This window comes from Heterodontus francisci, chromosome 34 (assembly GCF_036365525.1).
Source record: "Heterodontus francisci isolate sHetFra1 chromosome 34, sHetFra1.hap1, whole genome shotgun sequence".
NCBI classification, from domain to species: Eukaryota; Metazoa; Chordata; class Chondrichthyes; order Heterodontiformes; family Heterodontidae; genus Heterodontus; species Heterodontus francisci.
The window spans coordinates 43,666,159-43,687,416 of NC_090404.1; the positions used below are offsets into that span (position 1 = coordinate 43,666,159).

The following is a 21,258-nucleotide window of genomic DNA, read 5'->3' on the forward strand; positions in this document are numbered from 1 at the left end:
AAGGATGTTGTCAGGATTGGAGAATTTTAGCTGTGAGGAAAGATTGGTTAGGCTAGGGTTGTTTTCTTTTGAACAGAGGAGGCTGATGTGTATAAAATTATCAGGGTCTGAGATAAAGTGGATAGGAAGGAGCTATTTCTATTATCAGAGAGGTCAATAACCAGGGGACATAGATTTACAGTAATTGGAGAAGGATTGGAAGACAATTGAGAAATCTTTTCACCCAGAGGGTTGGGGGGGTTTGGTGTCTGGAACTCACTGCCTGAAAGGGTGATAGAGGCAGCAACCCTCATCACATTTAAAAAGTACTTGGATATGCAATTGAGGAGCCGTAACCTACGAGGCTATAGACCCTATCTGGAATCTTCTGGCCTGCTGAGTTTAGCAGCGGGTGAAGTAAGCAGCACCCAGCCTGCGTCAGCCACATGTCGGGGAGCTGCCACAATATTCATTGTGGCCAGTCATTTGAATGAACAGGGTGGCCTGCCTGCCACATCCCCCTCCTCCCAAAGATCACGTGAAGGGGGCGGCCCGTCCATCACTGGCAGCTGTGCCGGCTGTCTGTGTGCAGGTGCGGACTCCATTTTTAAAGGTTTGGAGCATTCCGGATTTTTAAAGAAATCAGGAAAGAGTTTTGAAAGAAATTAAAAGCAGTATTTTTGAAGCCTTCCAATCCCACCCCCCAATAACCACAACATTAAATGCTTTCGGTCTCCACCCCAAAACACTTCCTTTTTCCAACTGACCTTTTCCCCTTCAAAGTGCATAAACTATCAACTTCCCCCCTTCCCACCATCCCTTCCACCAATGAAAGCTCTTTATCACCGTTCACCGCTCTACCTCCCACACAGGAAACATTACCTGCTCCCCACACCCAACCAGTGTGGCACCTCAATTCCCCGGGCGGGGATGGGATGGCACCCGAGTGCCAGCCAGTGGCACAAAGATCACACCGCTACCAGAGGCGGCGGCAGGCTTGCGATTAAGTGGGGTATTTCAAACTGTATTTAAATACGTAAATGTCGAGCCCATGGCCAAGCGGCGTGGTGCAGTGGGGAAGAGGGGTGGGAGGTGCAGTGGGGAAAGGGGGTGGGCGGTGCTGTCAGGAGGCCTGTCTGCCTCCGTGAAGACTGGGCCCTCACGGGGTCGGGCCTCCTCCGGCGCGATCTTCAGCCCTCCCCCGCCACGGACCGCAACGCTTGGGGGGATTAAATACAGCCCCCTGAGCTGAATGGCCTCCTTCTGTGACCTATCTTTCCTATGTTTCCATTATGACTGTTGGTGTTTGTTTTTGATGAGAATAATCCCTCTAACTTGGCAACAGTTTAATATTCTGGTTAAATTATTTAAATCAACATTGTTTTAAACACATTGTTGTAGATTTGTTGTCTTTCCCACCTGAGTGTTTCGCATCACCAGGCTGGAGCTCAGAAAGGAGAATCTGGGGGAGGATCATACAGCAGGAACAGAACTTCAGCCTGAACACAGTCCTTCACGATCACACTGAGAGGGACAAACGGCACTTTGGTCTTTCTCATCTCTCTTCACTGACAGCAAAGTTCCCTTGTGGGTTAATCCTGAGGCCTGTGAGAAATGTGTCCCAGCCGCTCTCTTCCATGGTTCAGAGCTCCTGGGCACAGAACAGAAGGCTCCTTTACAACTGTGTTTAGAGTCAGGAAGAACAACAGTGAATGCTGGAAATCTGCTGTCAAATCAGCGATTGGTGTAAAACTGGGATCTGTTCCTGACTGAAAGTGAAACGGCAGGTTCAAGTTTCCAGTCTGAAAATCAATATTATAATTACTCTGTGGAGATTTAATGTGTTTGTGTGACAATCCTGAGCCTACCATTTTAACACAGGTGTACATCATCCCTGAACTACCAATAACCATAACAACATTAATAAGTCAAGTGAACACCTCCCAACACCATTATTACACACTACAGAAAGGAAATAAAGCTATAACTAAGGAAATTCCAGGGGTAGGGGATTCATCACATTGGTGGGAAACAGGGTTAAACATAGAAGTTCACCTCTGGATTAGAATAATTTCACGTGTATTGGTTATAACCCAATAATTGGTGCTAATATACTTTCTGATCCACAATTGCTACTTGAAGTACCTGGTGTGCCAGAAAAGATCACAATTAAACATGATCAATGCACAAAATGTCTTGGAAATTAGTAAATATGTAAGTTTAAAGTATACGAGAATTTAATTTGAGGGGTCAGCATAAATGCCTTGCCCTCAAGGTGGGCATATTGTAAGATAATTCAATGCTTGGTGTATTGTTTCAAAACCCACTAAGATCACCCAGATAGGGAATGATATCATGTTCTCTGTACTACTCATAACATCACTGAAATCAGAGTTGACGTTGGAATGCAGGAGGAAGCATTGAAGACAATGATTCAGTGGAGACACCCCATACCCCCTCTATCCTTAGATTTATAATCAATAATTAAAATATTGTAATATCCCAAAAGCACCGGTTTATGATGCAACAAGAAAATTAACAAAGAGAGAAAGGAATTGGAAATCTGGGAAATAGACATAGGTGGGAAACAGTTGTGAATACAAGCCAACATCCCTGGTTCAGAACTATTTCTATTCCGTTCATGTTGATACAAACGATGGTCACAATTGTAATAATAGCCGTCCTCTGTTACTTGAGAAATCTTACTTCAAGAAAGCTGAAGCACACTGAATTGAGCTGGAACCCAGATTTATGTCTAAAAGAAAGGAATCGTCAATGAAAAGTAGTGAGGGGTCAATATATTGTCATATATTTCACCCTCAAACTTGGGAGTTGTAAGTGGGTTGGGTAGCTAGATTTTAGCTAAATTTGACTATTTTCACACTGTATTTTCAAGATGGCTCCTGGGCTGTAAGCTCCCTGGGAAGCTCCCTTGCTGTTCAACTCTATCCATGGCCATCTGCTCCCATTCTTAGTGCTTTCTCCCCAAATCTACCCTCTTAAACTGTTTAAACTCCCCTGGCTCTTTAAATCAGTTCATTTGAGCCCTAACTAAAAGCTAACAGTTAGTTTCGTGTATTTTCCCTGGTCCCACTGCCCTCCCCCAGCAACACCTGCTCTTTGTTTTCTCAATGAAATTGATCCGGACGAACTCCGATCCTGCTGTCATCACCGCCCAGAGTGTCTGCAGCCACGGCGTGTGGTAAGTCCATTGAGGTGATGAAGGAGCAGCAGGACCCCAGAGACGTCTTGAGAAAAGGTGCCCCGAACACCCAAAATATCCACGAACGGCCCCCTGGCCGCAACTTCAAAGCGCCCGTGGGAGATGGCTCGGAGAACATCTGCAGTGCACTGTCGGCAATGCTGCATGCCTTTATTTAAACCACTGCAAAAAAAAACCTTTAGCGAATGTAATCACCTCTTGCAAGTCTGCCAAAAGATGCTTCACCTCCCGAAGGACGTGGATGAGCTTTCCGGATGTCGATGGTGGGCACTGAGGAAATGGCTTATTACCTGCACCCGCTTTCTCCCCTCTCCCCCCTTCCCCCTTCCACCCCCCGTCCCCTTCCCTGCTCCACACTCTCAGCTCACCCCCTCATAACCCCGTCCCTGCCCGCCCCACCTCGCATCATCGTCCCCCAGCACCCCCTTCCCCTGCACTCCCCCACCCCGTTACAGCCCCCTTCCCAGCTCCCCCTCGCACCCCCCTCTCTCTACCCCTCCCCCTCGCATCCCCTCCTCCCACCGGCACCATCCTACACCTGTGTAGGTGCCCCAACAACCCCACTGCCTTGTGGGCGTCTCGGGAGAGACCAAGGCTAAGGGAGTAAACCCTAACAGATAATAAGGAGCAGAAACCCGTAGGCGGTCATGTGTCACCTTTGGCACGTTTCCGGCAGCTCCTGCAGACATACTGGTGCTAAACGTCGTGCCCTGCACTCCTTTGGACCCCACCAGAAAGGCCGAGAGGGGGGTCTTGATGACTGGGCAACTCTCAACCTCCATAAACTTGCCCAGGCATGCGCCATGGAGAGGTCACTCCATAGTTGCCTCACAGCGACTGAAACAACACGGAAGGCAGCAGTAACGGGTTATAAGTCCAGATACATTGGCGTAGAAACTGGGCACCACGGGTTGCCTTTGTCCGTGGGAGAGGTCATTGCACCTCACTGGACAGCTACCGCCCGCCTCAAACCGGGCAGCCCCCGGTCAATAAGGTTCTAACCCGCCACAGTTTAACTGCTTCAATGGGTGCTTGGAGCTCAAAGACATTGCCCGAAAGGTGGACTGATACACCGCACCAAACAACATGAAAACAGGAAAGAAGGTACCAGCCCTTTGCTTTGCAAGCTGGAACGTCAGAACTATGTGTCCTGGCCTGTCGGAAGACCTTACACAAATCAACGATTCTCGGAAGACCGCCATCATTAACAACGAGCTCAGTAGACTCAATGTAGACATTGCAGCACTTCAGGAGACTCGCCTCCCCGCGAGTGGATCTCTAGCAGAGCAAGACTACACCTTCTTCTGGCAGGGCAGGGATCCTGAAGAACCAAGACACCATGGAGTGGCCTTTGCCTTCAGAAACTCCTTGCTCAGCATGATAGAGCCTCCCTCAAATGGCTCAGAATGCATACTGTCCATCCGACTGCTCACCACCTCTGGTCCAGTACACCTACTCAGCATCTATGCTCCAACACTCTACTCCCCACCTGAAGCTAAAGATCTGTTCTACGAACAACTCCATAACATCATTAGCAGCATCCCCAACACCGAACACCTATTCCTGCTGGGGGATTTTAATGCCAGGGTTGGGGCCGACCATGACTCATGGCCCTACTGCCTTGGGCGCTATGGTGTTGGAATGATGAATGAGAACGGGCAGAGACTGCTTGAGGTGTGTACCTATCATAACCTCTGCATCACCAACTCATTCTTTCACACTAAACCCTGTCACCAGGTTTCATGGAGGCACCCAAGATCGCGTCATTGGCATCAGCTAGACCTCATTGTTACAAGGCGAGCCGCCTTAAACAGTGTTCAAATCACACGCAGCTTCCACAGTGCAGACTGCGACACCGACCACGCCCTGCTGTGCAGCAAGGTTGGACTCAGACCAAAGAAGCTGCATCATTCCAAGCAGAAGGGCCTCCCGCGCATCAACACGAGCAGAATTTCTCACCCACAGCTGATACAAAAATTTCTATATTTACTTGTAACAGCCCTTCAAAACACTCCCACAGGGGATGCTGAGACCAAGTGGGCCCACATCAGAGACGCCATCTACGAGTCAGCTTTGACCACCTACGGCAAAGTGCGAAGAGAAATGCAGACTGGTTTCAATCTCATAATCAAGAGCTGAAACCTGTCATAGCCGCTAAGCACACTGCACTGTTGAACTACAAGAAAGCCCCCAGCGATTTAACATCCGCAGTACTTAAAGCAGCCAGAAGCACTGCACAAAGAACAGCAAGGCGCTGTGCAAATGACTACTGGCAACACCTATGCAGTCATATTCAGCTGGCCTCAGACACCGGAAACATCAGAGGAATGTATGATGGCATGAAGAGACCTCTTGGGCCAACCATCAAGAAGATCGCCCCCATCAAATCTAAATCAGGGGACATAATCACTGACCAACGCAATTAAATGGACCGCTGGGTTGAGCACTACCTAGAACTGTACTCCAGGGAGAATGCTGTCACTGAATGCAGCCCAGCCTCTACCAGTCATGGATGAGCTGGACATACAGCCAACCAAATCGGAACACAGTGATGCCATTGATTCTCTAGCCAGCGGAAAAGCCCCTGGGAAGGACAGCATTACCCCTGAAATAATCAAGAGTGCCAAGCCTGATATACTCTCAGCACTACATGAACTGCTTTACCTGTGCTGGGACGAGGGAGCAGTACCACAGGACATGCGCGATGCCAATATCATCACCCTCTATAAAAACAAAGTGACCGCGGTGACTGCAACAACTACCGTGGAATCTCCCTGCTCAGCATAGTGGGGAAAGTCTGTGCTCGAGTCGCGCTGAACAGGCTCCAGAAGCAGGACGAGCGCGTCTACCCTGAGGCACAGTGTGGCTTTCATGCAGAGAGATCGACCGTTGACATGCAGTTCTCCCTTCGTCAGATACAGGAGAAATGCGTCGAACAACAGATGCCCCTCTACATTGCTTTCATTGATCTCACCAAAGCCTTTGACCTCGTCAGCAGACGTGGTCTCTTCAGACTACTAGAAAAGATCGGATGTCCACCAAAGCTACTAAGGATCATCACCTCATTCCATGACAATATGAAAGGCACAATTCAACATGGTGGCTCCTCATCAGAGCCCTTTCCTATTCTGAGAGGCGTGAAACAGCGCTATGTTCTCGCACCCACACTTTTTGGGATTTTCTTCTCCCTGCTGCTTTCACATGCGTTCAAGTCCTCTGAAGAAGGAATTTTACTCCACACAAGATCAGGGGGCAGTTTGTTCAACCTTGCCCGTCTAAGAGCGAAGTCCAAAGTATGGAAAGTCCTCATCAGAGAACTCCTCTTTGCTGACGATGCTGCGTTAATATCTCACACTGAAGAGTGCCTGCAGAGTGTCATAGACAGGTTTGCGGATGCCTGCAATGAATTTGGCTGAACCATCAGCCTCAAGAAAACGAACATCATGGGGCAGGACGTCAGAAATGCTCCATCCATCAATATGGGCGACCACGCTCTGGAATTGTTTCAAGAGTTCACCTACCTAGGCTCAACTATCACCAGTAACCTGTCTCTAGATGCAGAAATCAACAAGTGCATGGGTAAGGCTTCCACTGCTATGTCCAGACTGGCCAAGAGAGTGTGGGAAAATGGCGCACTGACACAGAACACAATAGTCCGAGTGTATCAGGCCTGTGTCCTCAGTACCTTGCTCTATGGCAGCGAGGCCCAGACAACGTATGCTAGCCAAGAGCGACATCTCAATTCATTCCATCTTCGCTGCCTCCAGAGAATAATTGGCATCAGGTGGCAGGACCGTATCTCCAACACAGAAGTCCTCGAGGCGGCCAACATCCCTAGCTTGTACACACTACTGAGTGAGCGGCACTTGAGATGGCTTGGCCATGTGAGCTGCATGGAAGATGGCAGGATCCCCAAAGACACTTTGTACAGCGAGCTCGCCACTGGTATCAGACCCACCGGCCGTCCACGTCTCCGCTTTAAAGACGTCTGCAAACGTGACATGAAATCCTGTGACATTGATCACAAGTCATGGGAGTCAGTTGCCAGCGTTCACCAGAGCTGGCGGGCAGCCATAAAGACAGGGCTAAAATGTGGCGAGTCGAAGAGACTTAGTAGTTGGCAGGAAAAAAGACAGAGGTGCAAGGGATAGCCAACTGTGCAACAGCCTCGAAAAACAAATTTCTCTGCAGCAGCTGAGGAAGAGCCTGTCACTCTTGAATTGGCCTTTATAGCCACTCCAGGCGCTGCATCACAAACCACTGACCACCTCCAGGCGCGTATCCATTGTCTCTCTAGATAAGGAGGCCCAAAAGAAAGAATTTTAATTGACTAACAGTTGTTACTTACCCAACTAATCACCTTGAAAATTTCCCGTGATATCACTCTAAGTCCTTTTTTCCCCTCTTTCGAGTCTCAGCGCATGCCGAGAGACACAGGGTGCCTGTCGCCGCTCCGGATCAGCTTCCTCACAGGTCCGCCAGTCATCGCTCCGCTCCCAGGTAAGTAAGGGCCTCGAGCCCCGCTCTTTATTTATAGCCTGCCATGTTTTATGTTTTCTATTGCACAGGATGTGCACTGCAGAGGTTGGAGCAGCCCTGCAATTGCTCTAGCTATTCGGTAATAAACTTGCTACTACTAGCGGCGAAGTGGTTAGCACCACAGCCTCACAGCTCCAGCGATTCTGGGTACTGCCTGTGCGGAGTTTGCAATTTCTCCCTGTGACCGCGTGGGATTCTGCTGGGTGCTCTGGTGTCCTCCCACAGCCAAAGACTTGCAGGTTGATTGGTAAATTGGCTATTGTAAATTGCCCCTCCTGTAGTTAGGTGGTTGGGGAATTGAAGGGATGTGGTAGGAATCTGGCATTAATGTAGGATTGATATTCATGGGTGGTTGCTGGTCAGCACAGAGTCGGTGGGCTGAAGGATCTGTTTCAGTGCTGTATCTCGAAATAAATAAATAATAAACCTCGATACTTAAAAATAAAAGACGACTCACCGGCTACTCACTTCCCTTCTATTGGTGTCACTTAAATCTCAGCAAGCTGCCCCTTATACTGATGAAAACTGGAATGTTTAATTTCCAGCTCCTTGGACAAACTTCCTAAATTTGGAGAAGGGGAAACAAAGTTACAATACTTACCAGCCAATCAACTCACAGGCTTCCTGACTCGCTGGAAACGGGAGAAGAAACTGGGAAGTGGCGGCTCGGATACAGAAGTCACTGCACCATCACTTGAGTGCGGCCCCCCTGGCCCTCCGGGGCTCTCGCCGCACGTCCGCCGAACAGGCGGCTCTGATTCGGGGCCTGAGAGCCGCGGAAAATCAGTGTTCCCGAGGCTGCGCTCAGCTTCCGGGAGCCGCACCGCGCATGCTCTGCGCAGACAGGCGGAGTCCGTGGGGCGGAGCCTTCTGACGCCTGCGTGTTGCGGTTCTTGGGGTGGAGATAGCCCGTATTTCTGCGCGCGGTGCATTCTGGGCAGTATAGGCTGCCATTTACCTGTCGGAGAATGGACGGGAAGTTCACGTTTCATACTCAGAAAAATAAAATGGTATAAAACAGCGAACATATATTAATGGAGCGTTTGCTGGCAACGTAACCAAATAGGTGCTGCATCATTGGTACATGCGCAAATGCAGCCTCATCGACTGAAACGTGACTGTGCCTCAGGCAGCTGCCAGAAGTAAAGATGGCGCTGCTGAATTTGACATTTGAATGAAATCCAAACCGCCTCAATGGTCGCATCCAGGTCCCTGCTCCCTCCCATGATTGTCGCTTCAATCATCGCATTCAGTTTCATGCTCAATCACAGCTTATCTTCCCCGCTTCCTCCGATGCCCTTTGACTCGTCATTTTCGATGACTCTCCGCTCTCCCACTCCCTTCCAGCGCTTATATTGGGAAGTTCAATGGCGCGGCTTCAACCCAACATTATCGGCGTTAAAAAAAAATGTTCACGGTTCACGGCATTGGAGTCCAGGCATGCGCAGTGCCGAACTGCTTTTCGCGGAAGCGCAATGCCAAGCAGTGTGAGTGATGGCGGTGTACAAGGTCCTTGTGAGTTGTATCACACACAAGACCCCCTTTTCCTCCGAGGATCTTTTACTGGAGTTGTGTTGCTGAGTGTTTCGAAACTCTGTCTGCTGGAGCTGGAGGAGATGATAGAGATAGTGAGGCGTGAGGGGATGGAGAGATTTGAAAGCAAGGATGAGGATTTTAAAATTGAGGTGCTATTTAACTGGGAGCCTGTGTAGGCCAGTGAGCACAGTGGTGATGAGTGAACAGGACTTGGTTCCAGTAAGTACACAGGCAACAGAGTTTTGGATGATCTAAAGTTTATGTAGGGTAGAATGTGGGATGCTGGCCAGGAATGTGTTAGAATAGTCAAGTTGAGAGGTAACAAATACATGAATGTAAGTTTCAGAGGCAGATGAGCTGAGACAGTTGCGAAGTCTGGCGATGTTACTGAGTTGGAACTAGGCAGTCTGAGTGATGGTGCTGATATGCAGTTGGTAACTCATCTTGGGATCAGATTTGATACTAAGTTTATGAATGGTCTGGTTTAGCCTCAGACAGTTGCCAGGGAGAAGGATAAAGTTGGTGCCTAGGGAGTGAAGTTCGTGGCAGGAACTGAAGACTTCCCAATCTTTAATTGGAGGAAATTTCTGTTCATCCAATACTAGATGTCAGACAGTCAGGATGGTGTGTGACTTGGAGGGGAACTTTGAGGTGATGGTGTTCACATACACCTGCTACCCTGGTCCTTCTAGATGGTAGAAGTTGAGGGTTTGGGAGGTTCTGTTCAAAGTTCTGGTCCAATTGTACATACATAAAATCACCCTCCTCTCCTCCCTCCCTCTCTTTTTTCTCCTCTCCCTCCTTCCTCCTATAGAGGGCAGAGTCTTGTGTAGGTCCAGACTAGTTGGCAGGTTCCCTTCCCTGAAGGACATTATTGAACCAAATGGGGTGGTACATCAATCCAGCAGCTTTCATGGTCACTTTTTCCTATTGCCAGTCCCATGAATTACCAGATTCATTGAGCTCCATTTCACAACCTGCCTTTCTGTTTTTGTGACTTCTCTCACAGACATTTTTTCCATTTTCAAGCAAATTCACAGGGTTTCAGAAAAGGAGGATTTGCAGTTGTGAAATGCAAAGCAAACATTTGATCGGGTTCTGAAGGACTTGCCCAATTTATTGTAACCCAAATATCACTGGATTTTGAACATGGAAGGAAAAAGCACTGATCACAGTGGGGAGAAACTGTATATGTGTTCTGTGTGTGGAAGAGGTATCAGCCGGTCATTGAGCCTGTCAAAACACAAGTGCAGTCACACTGGTTTTGCTTTCTGCTTCGTTCAGGTGATTATCTCAGCACAACGTAAGAAAAAGGACCCCACTTATCGTCAAGTTTCTGGATTGTCAACGTCTGTTAAGTGTTTAGTTTTTATTAATTTATATACCTACTGATTTTTGCACATTGCTTACCAAGGTGCCAGAATGTGCAGTCTAGTATGCTTCTAAATGTTGCTTTCCAGTGAAGTTGACACATCTTCACAGAACACCTTTTACATGAAAAATCTATAAATAGGCAGAAGCAGGACATTGAGAACATGAAGCTCTGTAAAATCAATTATCAGCTGTCAGGTAAGTCTCATGAAATTGTATTCTGAGTACAGTGCAATTTCATTCATTGCATGTGCAAAATTGTACAAAATTACCATGACACAACTAGTTTGCTTCATTAAAAGTGCTATAATTACATAATTCCTTGTCAGAAAAAAAATCTGACTTTTTATCTTCAGCCACTAATTTTCAGACCTTTTGATCTTTGGCCACTGACCCTTGCATTTGTTACTTGTTTTTGTGAAATTCTCTCCCTATTATTGCTCAACTGCTGGATAACTCTGATTACATTTATATGTGTTTTTTTTTAATTCATGCATGGAGTGTGGGCGTCGCTGGCTCGGCCATCACTTATTGTCCATCCCTAATTGCCTTTGAGAAGGTGGTGCTGAGCTGCCTTCTTGAACCGCTGCAGTCCTTGTGAGGTAGTTACATCCACAGTGCTGTTAGGAAGGAAGTTTCAGCATTTTGACCCAGCGACAGTGAAGGAATGGCGATATAGTTCCAAGTCAGGATGATGTGTGACTTGGAGGGGAACTTGCAGGTCGTGGTGTTCCCATGCATTTGCTGCCTTTGTCCTACTAGTTGGTAGAGGTTGTGGGTTTGGAAGGTGCTGTCTAAGGAGCCTTGGTGCGTTGCTGCAGTGCATCTTGTAGATGGTACATTTTATGCATGTCCATAATGTGTCTACTCAGATTAAACTCAAATGTGATTTGTAACCAATAAATGATGTTTCGCGCATGAATTGTAGTCTGGTTTCTTGGTTATTTGTCAAGAAAGATTTAATTCATTCACTCAGCAGCTCGAGAGGAACCAGACTGAGGTTTAATGAACATAAGAAACAAGAGCTGGAGGAGGCCATTTGGCCCTTCGTGCTGCTGTGCCACTCATCCAGATCAAACACTGGAATAAAAATCCTCCTCCTGGTGCAATTGGATGAGTCCAGGTCTGATAACAGTGTCTGATTCCTGGTCTGATGCTGCTGTAGGTATTGCACAAGTGGTGAACCTATTAGTTCCTGTTAGTATCATGTTGCGTGCCCCTGACTACCATGTGAGAAACTGGGGTTATATTCTTTGATGGGGTGATTGTATATTTTTAAGACATCAAAATGTTATATGGTATAGTTTCATCTTAAAATACCACAGAAAAAATTAGAAGAGGGTATGTTCTCTTTGAGAACTTTCTTGAGCGGAGACAGTTTTATCACCAGATGCCCTCACACTACACAGTGGTAGATAATTGTGGTCCCCTCTACACTGAGAGGCTAAACACAGACTGCGTGACCGCTTTGTGGAACACCTCCCTTCAGTCCGCAAGCATGGCCCTGTGCTTCCTGTTTCTTCTCATTTTAATTCTCTACCTTGCTCTCAGCCTGACCGATGTACGAACATATGAACACATGATCTAAGAGCAGGAGTTGGCTATTCAGACCATCGAGCCTGCTCCGCCATTCTACAAGATCATGACTAATCTGTTTGTGGATTCAGCTCCACTTTCCTACCGACCCCCGATATCCTTTGACTCCCTTGTTTGTAAAGACTCTGTCCACCTCTGCCTTAAAAACATTCGATGACCCTACCTCCACTGAGTTCGGGGAAGAGAGTTCCACAGATGCACGAATCTCTGAGAGAAATAAATTTCTCCGTCACTCTGTCTTAAATGGGAGAGCCTTTAATTTTAAACTGTTCCCCAGTTTTAGCCTTCCCCAGAAGGGGAAACGTCCTTTCAACATCCACCCTGTCAAGTCCCCTCAGGATCTTATATATGTCAATGAGATCAACTCTCATCCTTCTAAACTCCAATGAATACAGAACCAAACTGTTCACCTTTTCCTCAAAAGATAACCCTTTCTCCCAGGAATCAGTCGAATGAACCTTCTCTGAACTGCTTCCAATGCAACTATATCCTTTCAGTAAGAAGACCAACACTGTACAGAATATTCTAGATTTGGTCTCACCAATGCCCTGTACAACTGTAGCAAAACATTTTTTATATTCCTTTTCCCTTGTAATAAATTACAGCATTGTATAATGTCTATATCTGGGGCAAACAAAATGCACTTTCCTTGGTAACATCTGAGGCTGGCTTGTTCTCCCTCTCTGTATGGCTGTATCCAACAGCAACCAGAATGCACCTTCTGTAACTCCTGAGGCTTGCTTGTTCTTAAAGCAGTTCTGATCATTTGCTGCCTTAAATACACACCGCACACATCACCCCCACCACCACCCCCCACCCCCCGCCAAAAAGAAAATAAGTAGGATCATAACATCTCCACCCCTGGCGGAATGAAATACCATTCTGAAAATGCGTTTCATTGCAATGTAAAAAATGAAATTGAAAAAACAAATGATACACTTTTCAAGAATATTGGGACTCCAGCAACAAGTTCCACCAGACCATTTTCAGTTTAAAGTTTTTCAATGATTGTCCCAATTAACCCATTTCAAATTTCCAAGCATAGTCTCCAGTTGTTTCGTGCTTTCCTTCGAAGTGTCCCTATTGTCCATCACCTCAGCCAGGTGCACTGCAGAGCTCGGAACACTGACCACTACTGGGTTCACTATTCTCTGAGAAGTTTCTCGAGCACCCCTTAACCAATGTGGCATCACGTGACTCTGGAAAAACCTGTCCTGGGTAACAGAAGCTGATCTTGTCTTACCTTGGGGTGTCAAAGGAATTTGACAGGATCACTCCAACACATCTGTCTCTTTAAGACATATGGTGTTGCCCACTCTGTCTATGCAGTCCTTTAAATGAGAATTTGGGTAGGAGTCCGCCTTCTTTACACCATGTAATAAAAGCAAAATACTGCGGATGCTGGAAATCTGAAATAAAAGCAAGAAATTTTGGAAGCACTCAGCAGGTCTGGCAGCATCTGTGAAAAGAGAAGCAGGCGTTTTAGGTCAGTGACCCTTCTTCAGAACTCGGATGAGATGAAAGATGAAATGAAACTGCACAGTAGAACAGCTTTGAGATAAGGTGAGGCGGTGCTGCTGGAGAGAGAGGTCCAGTGTGTGCATGTGGTGGCGCATCGCACTGAGTGTGGATCTCAGGATGCGGCGAGAGTAGCAGTGCGAAGAACGTTGTTATTCTCGGAGATACCTGTGATCCTGGGTGGATTCAAAGCATGATTGGTGAAACTGCAGTTGGAATCCACGTGGAATAAGTTGGAGCCGGAGACAGTCACTGAGGAATTAGATGTGGCTGTGAAAACGAGTTTTGGTAGACACCTTATCAAACACCAGGAGGGAAATAGAAAGCAATGAAGATGAACAAGGTAAAAGAGACAAACGAAAATCCCGTCGGAGAGAAGAGCAGAACTTCTTCAAGGTAAGCATTCCTGGAAGAGAAGTGGCAGTGAATTAAACACTAAAATAAATGCAAAATCCTGCGGATGCTGGAAATCTGAAATAAAAACAAGAAATGCTAGAACCACTCAGCCTTTGTGCTGTGATGGCCGAGTGGTTCAGGCGTTGGACTTGAAATCCGGTGGAGGTTTTCCCACGCTGGTTCAAACCCTGCTCACAGCGAAGCTAGCGTCATTTTAGGGCGGCACAGTGGCGCAGTGGTTAGCACTGCAGCCTCACAGCTCCAGGGACCCGGGTTCGATTCCGGTACTGCTTGTGTGGAGTTTGCAAGTTCTCCCTGTGTCTGCGTGGGTTTTCTCCGGGTGCTCTGGTTTCCTCCCACAAGCCAAAAGACTTGCAGGTTGATAGGTAAATTAGCCATTATAAATTGTCACTAGTATAGGTAGGTGGGAGGGAAATATCGAGACAGGTGGGGATGTTTGGTAGGAATATGGGATTAGTGTAGGATTAGTATAAATGGGTGGTTGATGTTCGGCACAGACTCGGTGGGCCGAAGGGCCTGTTTCAGTGCTGTATCTCTAACCTAATCTAATCAGGTCTGGCAGCATCTGTGAAAAGAGAAGCAGAGTTAACGTTTCGGGTCAGTGACCCTTCTTTGGAAATTCGGAGAATTTCCTCGGCCTGCTTTTGCCTCATCCTCACAATCCATTTCCTTGTCAACAGTCCCGTTTAACTGAAATACCTGTATTGGCTTATCCTCCTCCCTGTGGTAATGTTGTTCGAGCATATTAATGTGACACAACCAGTTCTCCCGGTGATCAGGGGTGTCAATAAAGTAACCTACCTTATCCAATCTTTTGATCAATCTATATGGGCCAGTGAACCGTGCTTTTAATGGTTGTCCCTGTAATGTAACCACTAAACTAATCAAACAACTTCCCTTCCTGGCCCTCGTGCTAACTGACATTGTAAACAGTTTCCTTTCCTCAGTTACTTCCTGCTCCCTTTTAAAACTGCCATTATCACCCACCTCCTCAAAACCTCAACCTTCAACCTCTCTGTCCTTGTAAACTACCACCTCATCTTCACCCTCTCATTCCTTTCCAAAGTCACTGAATGTCTCTATGCCACCAATCCGTGTCCATCTTTCCCAGAATTCCATGTTTGAACCTTTCCAATCAGGTTTCCATCACACAGCACTGAAACAGCTCGAATCCATGTCACAAAGGACATTCTCTGTGCCTGTGGGGCTCTATCCCGCCTCAGACTTCTTCACCTCCCAGTCGACCTATCCAATCATAGCCAAGGAATCTCCAGCAATGGTTTCTCTTCTCACCCCATTACCTTTGAAGTTTTCCAAGAATCTATCGATGGCCGCCTCTATCCCCCATCTATCTGCTGCCCCTCAGTGACATCATCCAAAGACATGAGATCAGGTTCCACATGTGTGATGATGTCACTCATCTCGACATCACCGCCACTTCTCTTGACCCCTCCAGTGTTTCTGTGTTGTCAGACTGCTTGTCTATTCTCATGCTCCAAGCATCTCAAATTTCCACTCATCTATCATTACTGAGCCCACTGATCTACGATGGCTTCAGGTCCTCTAAAGCCTCCATTTTAAAATTCTCATTGCAAATCTCTTCAAGGCCTCACCCCTCCCTATATCTGTAATCTCCTCCAGCTGTACAACCCTCAGAGAACTCTGCATTCCTCCAACTCTGGCCTCTTACACAGCCCTCACTGTCTTTCTGTCCCATTGCCTGTGCCTTCAGTCACCGGCCCGAATCTCTGGAATTTCCTCCTTGCACCTTTCTGCCAGTTCACATCTCTCCTCCTTTACGACGCTACTAAAAACCTACGATTTTGACCAATCTTTTAGTCAGTCATTCTAATTACCCTTCTTTGGCTCAGTGTCAATTTTTGCCTGATTTTCCGCTTATGTTCTGAGATGCACCTTCAGACACTTTCCTACTTTAAAGATACAGTGTAAATGAAAGGCATTTTTAAATCCGATTGTAACAGACTGTGGAAGCAAGTATTAAAATAATACTTGGATATAATGAAGTAAAGTCATAGATCGGCCATGATCTCATTGAATAGCAGAATAGACTCGAGAGGATAAAAGGCCGATTCCTGTTTCTATGTCCCGAATAGACTTGGACTGAAACACAACTGATGAATGGAAAGTCATGGGAGAACTGGGGAGAAGGCACTGCAACTGGAAACAAGCAGGTGAACAGAGTTGGAGAGTGGGGGAAGTCTGGGGAGAAAGTACATATAGAACTGGAGCAGGCCATTCAGCCCCTCAAACCCGTTGCACATTTCAGTTAGATCCTGCCTCATCAATTAGTCTCCACTTATCTTGAAGAAATTAATATTTCTTGAAGATATATCCAAATATTAAACTTCAGCCCAGTTACTGGGATAATCAACATCAGCAGAAACAAACCCCAACTATCAGAATGAAAATGGTTCAGTCCTGGATGTGATTAACAGCAGCAATAACAGCAGAATCCAAACCCTGCAGTCACTTGTGAACTCGTTGTTGTCTCAGCAGGTTGATTGACTGAGCGAATCCCCTCCCACACTCAGAGCAGGTGAATGGTCTCCCCTCAGTGTGACCTCGCTGGTGCTGCATCATGTGATTTTTGCTTTTCAAGCTCTTCTCACAGTCAGAACATTTAAAAGATTCTTATCAGTGTGAAGAAGATGGTGTGAATTGAGGTTGGTTAACAAGTGAATCCCTGCCCACACTCATTGCAGGTGAACTGTCTCTCCCCAGTGTGAAGCTGCTGGTGTTCATTGAGGTTAGATGAGTGAATGAATCCCTACCCACACATGGAACAGGTGAATGGTCTCTCCTCTGTGTGAACTCGCTGGTGTGGCAGCAGGTGGGATGACTGATCGAATCCCTTTCCACACACAGGGCAGGTTAACGGCTTTTCCGCAGTGTGATTGCGTTGATGAGTCGAGTTCAGATGGGTAATTGAATCCCTTCCTGCAGTCCCCACATTTTCAAGGTTTCTCCATGGTGCAGATGTCCTTGTGTTCTGCAAGTTGGATGATCAGTTGAAGCCTCATCTGCACACAGAACACGTGTATGTTTTCTCTCCTCTGTGAATGTGTGTAACTGGTGTGTAACTGGTGAAAGCTCAGTCACAGTCAGTGCACTGGAACACTCTCACTCGGGTGTGGGTGCCTTGCAGTTTTTCCAGTCACACTGATGTTTGTAATCTTTCCCCACAGCCAAAGTCCGATGATATTCAGGTGCTGATGAATCGAATGATTCTTTCAGATCTTGATGTGATGCTTGGTTTAATTTTTCCCGTCTGCTAATCCTTCTCTTCTAATACCCTGTTATAAAGGAGGTTATAAAGGTGCTCTCTAAGTGCAGGATAGAACTTCATAGCAGACAATTCTAGCTTCAATGCAACATTTTTCCTCTTTTGTTCCCCAAAGCTGTAAATCCCCGTCTCACAGCTCTCCCTTCTCCCTGGGCATCCAAACTCATGGCATCATCTGCACGATTTCTTTGCTCCGCTGACAGTTTTCTCCCTCCCTCTACTCTGGCTGGGTTCAGTATTCCAGCCCCTGTTTGCTGAGTGGGAAACAAATCAAAGTGTCAATGATTTTCCCTCCTGGTCACTTGGACTCTGAAGCCCCGCCCACTCTCAGTGTCGGCATCAAGATGGAAACGCATGCGCATCTCTCTCTGCTCAAGATGGCGGCGCCTAAAGCCTCCCGGCTTCCTTTCCAGAGGTCGCAGACGTTAACCTGGGCCACTCAGGGAATACCCCGGAGCCGCAAATGCTGGAACTGGAGCTTGTTATTCGGGGCTTGAGGCCGACACCAGGTGTTTTTGAAGCCTCTCCGGCCGCCCGCCGGTTCTCCTGTGCCCCATCAACTCTTACCCGCTGCAAATGCGTCCTCCAGAGAACTCACACGGCTGTGATCATACAGACAATGCGCATGCTCGAAATACTGGCCTGCACTGCCCCCTGCGCGCTGTGCTCCTGTGGAATGAGCAGGGCATATTCATAGATCGCTGGGGATGCTGGGGAACAGTCCCGCCATTGGAAGCCCAAATTAATGCTTACAAATTACATTCTGTGGTCGGATTGTAATTAAATTATTGGACTGACCTTCCAAGATGGCTGTGTCTAAGGGAATTATTGCGTGATTGAGGGAGTATGACCATGACTGAGAGTCTTTCAGTGTGTACGTGGAGTGAATAGAGATGTTTTTCACTGTTAACAATACGCTCGAAGATCCTGATAATGTAGCTGTCAACCAGGCAGTGTGGGAAAAGACAGAGGGATATTTTTGACTGAAGCAGGCCCGGAATGTATGAGATGCTCAATAATTTTCTCACCCCAGCAAAACTAAAGGACACGCCGCTGAAGGACATTTTGATTAAGCTTGAGCAGCATTACAATCCGAAACCATTGAAGATTGCAGAAATCTATCAGTTTGGAACAAGGAATCAGCTGCCCAATGAGGACATTGGGGAGTTTATTGTGGCCTTCCAAAAGCTGTCACTTCATTGTAAATTTTGGAGAATTTCAAGAGTGTGTGTTGTGTGACAGATTTGGTTGCAGATTAAAGGGTGAGCACATTCACAGTAAGTTGATGACATTGCCAAAGGTGACTTTTGACATAGCTTTTCAAACAGCACTGTCCATGGACATGGCTGAATTTGACTCGAGAGAAGTGAGAGTTAACAACGGTCAGTCATCTGCTGAAGTAAATAAGCTGCATATGAGTAAGCAGAAGGTCCCAAAGATGGCAACTGGTGGGGGTCATGTGGGTGTTGCTAGTAAGAAAATGGGAGGAGGCCATCAGGGTAGTAGCAGTGTTAAATAAATTCCTGTTAACGGTGTTGAGGCCGACGTTGAGCCCAGAATTGTCCCGTTGTGAAGGCAGAGTGCGAGAGCTGCAAGAAGAAGTGTTATCTTGCGAAGGCATGTCGCAAGAAGGTCACCGGTGAAAACACAGGCAGGAGGAAACATCATTCACTGCATATGGTTGTCAAACAGCAGCAGATTGATGAGGCATCATTTAAGATGCATGTGATCAGAAGCACAAGGATGGCCAATGAAAATTCACATAGCATCGTGGTCCAAGTATCGTTGGATGGAGCTCCAATAAACTGCAAAAGCTCACTAAGGCTCCTTCGACAGCACCTTCCAAACCCGCGACCTGTACCACCTGGAAAGACAAGGACAGCAAATGCATGGGGACACCAGCACCTGCAAGTTTCCTTCCAATACACACACACCATCCTGACTTGGAACTATGTCACCATTGCTTCACTGTCACTGGGGCAAAATCCTGGAACTCCCTTCCAACAGCACTGTTGGTGTACCTAAACCCCAACGACTGCAGCAGTTCAAGAAGGAAGCTCACCACCACCATCACCGTCTCAAGGGCAATTAGTGATGGGCAATGAATGCTGGCCTTTCCAGCGATGCCCACGTCCCACAAACGACTAAATACAACATGGAGGTCAACACAGGTGCATCAGTTAGCATAATTTCAGAATCGCTGTATCGTGAAAGGTTGAGTCAACATCCGCTGGAAAAATCATGAGTAGAGTTACACAGTTGTGGAGGAGAGAATATTTCCCAAATTGGAAGTGTATTGGTTGCAGTCACATACAATGAGCAATGTGCAAAATTGTCCATCATTGTTGTGAAATAGTGAAAAACCAGCCTTGTTTGGGAGAAACAGGTTCGCAGCACTTCAGTTAAATATGAGCGAGCTTTTTCGTATTGAGGTGAAAGTCATATCACATTCTGGAGGTGGTAGTGTGTTATTTGGATGACAAACATATTTGTGCTCCAAACAAGCAAACCTATGACGGCAGATGAAAGAGGTGTTCCAACGCTTGGAAAAGCATGGAGTTCGGATGATGGAACACAAATGTGAAATGTTTCAAAATTCTGTCATGCACTTAGGTCACAAAGTAGGCAAGAATGGGTTACATGCTACCAAGAGTAAGGTTCAAGTAATTAGAAATGTGCCACAACCTCAGAACACATCTGATCTCAGATCTTTTTTGAACCTCATAAATTACTGCGGTAAATTCATACCAGATCTGGCAACATTATTGCATCCATTGAATGAACTCTTGAGGAAGGGTTTCCGTGGAATCGGACAAAGGAGGGTGATAAGGCATTCAAATGGCATAAAAGTCAACTTGTAGAGGGTGTGATACTTGTGCATTACGATGTGTTCAAAGAGATTAAACTCGCATGTGATTCCTCTCCTTGCAGAGCAGTTTTTTAATTTACTTGTTCCTGGGATGTGGGCTTTGGACGAAGACGAGTTTCCAGTCACAGCAGATGACATTGGGAGAACAACTCGTAGGGGCTCCGTATTGGCAAGGGTGCACAAATATAACACAAATGGGTCGGAAACACAGATACTGGATTTAGAATTCGAGGCATTTTTTATGCATAAGAATGAGTTGTCGATTGATCAAATTTATGTCCTGTGGGGAGCTAGAGTTGTCATCCCTGGAAAGTACATATTGCAGTTGCTATGTGATCTTCATGATGATCACTAAGGGATATGTTTGACGAAGAGTCTAGTGAGGAGATATCTTTGGTGGCCATAGTTAGAGAAGGACATTGGAAACATAGTGAAATAATTTGGAACTTGTCAAGCAGTGGAAAGGAAGCCGCCATCGGTACATTTTCAGCCAGGGAAATGGCCAGCTAGAGTGTGGCAGAGGCTGCTCATACATTTTACAGAATTAGAAGGACAACAGATGTTCATTGATAAAGAGACATTCGAAGTGGGTTGAGGGGATTCCGATGAATCGAGGAACAACTAGCAAAACTCCAGACATTTTGTGCAGTTTGTTTTCTGCTTATGGGTTCCCAGAGGAAATTGTGTCTAAAAACAGACCTCAGTTTTGTTCAGAAGAGTTTGTACAATTCATGAGAACAAATGTTGTAAAAGACACAAGAGTTCCACTGTATCATCCTGATTCCAAAGGAGCAGCAGAGCGCACAGTGCAGATTGTTAAGCATGCTCTTGTCAAGCAAATGCTGGATACCAATCTGAACAAAAGTCAGTTATCATTGGATCACAGATTGCTGAACTTTCTGTTTA

At 46.6% G+C, this 21,258-nt stretch overlaps 1 non-coding gene across 1 annotated transcript; it reads left to right on the top strand.

Moving 5' to 3' along the window:
• The first annotated feature begins 14,275 nt into the window (after positions 1 to 14,275).
• trnas-uga (transfer RNA serine (anticodon UGA)) lies at positions 14,276 to 14,358 on the top strand. Its single transcript has one exon. It is a non-coding gene; the product is annotated as a tRNA-Ser (tRNA).
• The last annotated feature ends 6,900 nt before the right edge of the window (positions 14,359 to 21,258 follow it).